The following is a 5,684-nucleotide window of genomic DNA, read 5'->3' on the forward strand; positions in this document are numbered from 1 at the left end:
AGATGTATGATCAACACTTTACGATTTGTATGACTTTTTTTAAAGCATAAACTAATAAATAAAATATTTAAAGTTAGATGGATCTGGTGTTTCAGGATGAAAATACAGGTTTGAATTTTAAAAAATGGTTTTGTTTATTTATTGTGATGGACTTGCGACCTGTCCAGGGTGTACCCCGCCCCTCGCACTGTGACTGCTGGATATGGGGACCAGTGACCCACGCAACCCTGAAAAGGAAGAAGCGTGTACAGGAAATGGATGGATGGATGGATGGATGGATGGATGGTTTTGCTTATTACCCAACATGTGACCCATCACATCAAACTGAAGATTATGACATATTTTTAGGCACATTTTCAGATTTCAGCTCTTTAAGCTACATTTTGATCCCTGAAATTGATTTGTCTTTCTAATCAGAATAATTCATTGATATTTTGTTTGAATCCTATTTTTAGGGTTTTCTATTGAGGAAGTTTTGATGCTATTTTAAAGAGGAAACCTCAAATATTTGGATGTTAAAATTTACCAACTGCAAAGTAAAAAAGCTTTGCTATAGCTTGCAGGAAAAATGACAAAAATTTGAAGCTTTTATGCTGAAAATCATGTTTATTTGCAGCTATTGATCAAAAAAGAGCTTCAAAAAATTCTTTAAGATTATATTTCACATATTTCTTTTAAAGGACTTGTAAATAAAGTTCATTATATTTTAACAAAATCCAATTGTTGCAAACATTAAAACACTATAGCCACCTATTTCTCCACTTTGGTACTTAATCCTCGGTTCAATGTGACGGGTCATATATAGAAGAAAAGGTGCAAAAGCTTCCTTTTTTAGGCAACTGTGCTGCTAGAATCCCTTTAAACCAAGCTTGTGCTCAATTTTAGTACATTTAAAAGCAGAGTTTACTTGTGCTCTTGTATTTCTGCACACTTGTGTTGCTGCTTTCACTTAAATAAAAGACCTGAAGCCAAAAATCTTTTCTGAGCCGCGTCTTTAGCATGCACATTTCTCAGAGGCCGGCTGTTATTTAGAGAATTCCCTGATCTGCATGTGTCTGTGAGCTTCAGAGGATCAGGCAGGAGAGGTTAAATCAAAGTGGAGTCAATAACTTCATCCCTCCCGGTCTGCCGTGCTGCGCTGCTGGGAATGCCTGCACTCTCTGGCTGCTGAAAGAGGAGGACAGGATGGGGTTCATCACTTTCACAAACACTAAAAGGAGGGAAGAGTGGTGCTGCTAATACAGAGGATGATCTAAGTCTCTGGCRCGCTCACATAGAGATGCACATTTATCTGCACGCGCTCCCCGACAGAACGGCTTCCTCTCTGTGTCTGAGAATGATAATGAGCTAAATTCTCTTTTCTCCCAACCTGAGAGCCCGGGTCCAGTCATGGCCACAGCCCCAGCTAAATCAATATCATCATCCATAATCTTTATTGTGGGATGAAACACAGCATAAATCAGTACAAAGCCTTTCACACATCCCTCTCTTTAGCAGCCTCCAGTTTCACGCAGCACTCTCCTGGGCCGCCGGTGCTTTCTTTTTTAGAACAGAGAGGTTCCTGTGTCTCCGTGCTCCCCCTCTGCAGGACCTGCACCCCCTGCATCTATCGCACATTTGTTTAGTGCTTCCTTTTGCATTTTGTCGGCTGAAGTTGTGAAAGGTGAGCTGAAAATAAAGGGGAGGCGTGGGTCAATGTTTTTAGCTCGGTAAATCTCAACATGGAAAGAAAAAGCACAAGTTTCCAGGAGGACGGAAGTCTCCACGTGAATGCGTTTATTTCTGCGTGCGACTTCGCCACCTTCCTGTTCTGGTTGTTCTGAGTGTGAGTAATGAGGTTTGGGAAGAAAGCTTAGCCAAATCCTCTCATCAATCTTTACTCTTTCGATACCAAATCAGGAGGCTAATTCAATACCCAATCACGGGGCTAATAGCATCCAGCTGAGAGGAGAACCAATGAGAACTTGACTAATGGACCTCGGGGAACGAATACTTGGACAAAAACTTAGGAGTGAACATCACCTGCTGCTTTTCATGCCAGAGTTTTAGACCAAGATCATCTTCTGAAAAGGAGTGGAGTTAGAGATGTTTTGGGCCAACATTATAAAGTATCTGCGATTTCATGTAATATTGTGAGGCCTCCTGAGTTGTATTACCGCTTAGACAATGTGTTGAGGATGAGGACTCCTCAAAGACTGTCTCAGTTTAGGGGTTGCAGCTGACTGTGGCCCACAGAGGCCACAACCTACGTCACGTGTCAAAGTCACCCGTCACAACATTTTATGTGGCCTGTGAGAGCTTCAAAGATGGATTAAAGGCACAGTGTGTAGGATTTTGTCAATTCTTTTAGCCGAAATTGAGATAATCACTAATGACAATAATAAAAACATGTCTAATCATTGCAGACAAAGACCTTGTTTTATTATTTTTACCTAATAAAAAGCTGTTTATATCTCCATGGTCRCGGGTCGCCACTACAGGCAGCCGCCATCTTGTCTATGAAGACTCATGAAGGACAAACTGCGGTGGCGGCGTCAAAAACGGTTTTAGTTGTAATACTATAAATGTAATATTTGTCATCTGTCATTGTAGCTGGGTTAATTTTACTTATTAAAGCTCATAATCTTACCACTTGAAACATCACTAGCCCTGAAGCTGCTGGTAGACATCGCGTTTGGAATTATCAAAGGTTTTTGACACCTGAGAGACACCGTAGAAACTCCTTTGCGTTTGGAAGCGAGGGTGGGGGTGGGGGGAGGACCAGGGAGGATGATTCAACCACTCAACCACTAGATGTCGCTGAAAACAACAAATCCTACACACTGTGCCTTTAATATCTTAAAATAAGATGCTTTAAAGCCAGCATTGACCATCAACTACATCTCCCATAATGCATGTTGATTCTTTTACCCATAAAATAACTGCATCCCAACAGTAGGTAGAGGTGCACAGGGTTCAAAAGTAACTTTTGCTGCTGCAGCCCAGCTCTATTGAGAAGTGGGAATTTCCCACTTATAAGTTGTACCTTTAAACTGGAATGACCTCTCCAGTGGGCATTATCTGTTGGATAGTGGCAGAGTTCAGAATTGAAGATGGCAGCTGCTCACCTCAACTCAGCTGTGAGTAAAACTGTCTTTTTTACTTTTAATAGTATTCCCATATTATTTATTTCACATTTAGTCAGTTGTACACAGTACTTTTCACAGTTTCTATGCAGGAAATACCACAAAGAGCTCTGTTATTGTTTGTTAGCAGTGCTCAGTCGTAGCAACGCGATGAAGAGTGTGACATTTAGTCAAAGTTAAACACAAAATGTTGAAGTTATTTATAACGGATCCTTTGAGGGCCAACATAATGAGGCCCCATTACCATGGTGTTGTGTTTTATATCACATGTTCTTTACATGTCTTTTTACGGGAGGTATAGTTTCACAAACTTCAATGTTTTGTTAAAAAAAGCTACACATAAATTAATAAAACACATTCATAATTTGGGTTTAGCTGCAGTGTCGGTACTTGCATTTGTATTGGATTTAAGATCTCATCGCAGCAAAAAATTTCATCAGCTAAGTTGCCAAACATACATTTAAAAACAAATTCTTTGGTCTGTGGTGAATTTCCAAAACCTGCCGTAAAAAACCCCCAAAACAAACAAACAAACAAAAAAAATAAAAATCAGTCAAACACACACACACGTACACAGAGACAATAGCAGAAGCTTTACTGCTTCTTCAGGCACAGTGGTGATTTTTTTAAAGATAACACACAAATATAAATTACTTTTTGCATTACCTGAGTCTAATACTTGTTTTGYAAGCCTTGTGTTTGTGTTAAACTTCATCTCTGGGTTGGTTTCACGTGCAGACATTCCCATTTCCTTCATTCATCCTTCCCTCTGGAGCTGCGGCTGCCGGGTGTATGAGTGCACGGATCTGCAGGAGTATCCCAGCCAGCGTGGCGTCACAAATCCCCTCCTCCTGACATGCACTGAATAAACTGTCACATGCGTTATATAGAGTCTCCATAAAGCCTGCCATCAAACAGTTACTGCCTCCATGGCCTCAGTCCACTGCACCAACAACACAAACAAATCACTCTGTGGTCCCTTCAAGTGTTTTCAACTAAGTGTGTGTGTGTGTGTGTGTTTGGATACTAAAAAGTAGAGTGCATACATGACTGTGTTTTCTGATCTTATAACCTCTCTTTGTTTTTGTTCATTCGAAATCCATTTCTCTTTCTCCACCTCTCTAAAAGCTTTTCATGAAGCATGCTCGGCTTCCAGACGAGAGCTTGTTTCTGCACTTTGTTCTTGTTTCTTTGCACAGATCTCCAAAATGAATATGCTCCCAGGTCACAGGTTAATGTCACACATAGCTGTTAACTCCCTGCCATCTTTCACTGGCTTTTAACACCGTTAAAGTGAACCCCTCCCCCCCATCCCCGTTCTCCTCATAAAGCCAGCTCCCCGTTGGGCTGCAGGAGAGTTTAAATTTGAGTTGACATGCGTGGTTTGGTGTATGAGAGATCATTTACTAATGCAGGAAACAGCGTGCGCTACGAGCACAGAGATGATTTTTCTTATTCTATCAGAGAATAACTGTAGCATTTAATGAACAGCGTGAGAGTGCGTACAGGGGAGGAAGTTCATCTTTATTTCCCTTCACCTTTTATTGGTGGACAAAGTGAAGCTCAGCCTCCAGCCTCAGTCTCGTAGAAATGACAATTGATTTGCAGGTTATTTCCTGCTTCCTGTGAGCTAATTGAAATAAAGTGGGACGGTAGACTCAGCTGCTGCAGCATCTTTCAATACTGCAGCTGTACAGCAGAAGGCAGAGCTTTAAGCAGCCCTGCAGAAGTTTCATTTATTTATTTTTTTATCATTCATTATGTAAGTGTTTTAGATGCGCGTGTTTATGCTGTCTGGTGCGTTAGCATTTATTTAATGACGGTGGCGTAATAAGCAAAACAAGCAAGYTCTGCAAATGCGCATGCTCTTCATCGGTGTTTGCCTGACCGTCTTTAAGGTCAGAGCAAAACATTTTTCTACACTTCCTGTAGAAACTCCAATGACAAAAGTGGGATTTTGTTTCACGGGTAAAAGGGATGCAAATGTATCTCAGCTGGACTTTGGCTTGAAACAGAAACACGTCCATGTTCTTATACAATAAAACTAATGGGAATTTCAGAAAAAACATTTCATATTATGTCATAAAGAAACCTCCTGTTCACACACGCTTCTACAATTATTAGGAACATGTTTTTAAATCAATTTGACACACTGTAGATAAATTTAAAATGTACAGCAGTGCACATCTGTCCACACGTGTGTGTGTGTGTGTGTGTGTGTGTGAGAGAGAGAGAGAGAGAGAGAGAGAGAGAGAGAGAGAGAGAGAGAGATATTTGGTCACGTCGGGATGGTACCAGAAGAAGAAGAAGTGTTAATGTGTGCAAGAGGAGAAGCTGTGTTTTATTAGCTTAAAATATGTCCCAGCTGCTTCGAACAGCTGGATCTTACTCAGATTAACCGGGCAAATGTGTAAAGTCAGATGTACGCTGCAACATTTTTGAACAGCAGGAAGAACCAAGACTGTAAGAAGTAGGGRTGTGAGGGGTGCTGCAGCAGCCCTTTTTGTCTCTCAGTAAGCACACATGTCCAAATAATTCTATATATATACTGTATATATA

General features: G+C 40.8%; 1 protein-coding gene across 1 annotated transcript in view; it reads right to left on the reverse strand.

Moving 5' to 3' along the window:
* Window positions 1–5,684, reverse strand: part of LOC106520304 (transcription factor Maf) — a gene marked incomplete at its 5' end in the record, with an annotated part of 45,329 nt that overhangs the window by 20,910 nt on the left and 18,735 nt on the right.

The sequence above is a fragment of the Austrofundulus limnaeus genome, unplaced genomic scaffold (assembly GCF_001266775.1).
Source record: "Austrofundulus limnaeus strain Quisiro unplaced genomic scaffold, Austrofundulus_limnaeus-1.0 Scaffold90, whole genome shotgun sequence".
NCBI classification, from domain to species: Eukaryota; Metazoa; Chordata; class Actinopteri; order Cyprinodontiformes; family Rivulidae; genus Austrofundulus; species Austrofundulus limnaeus.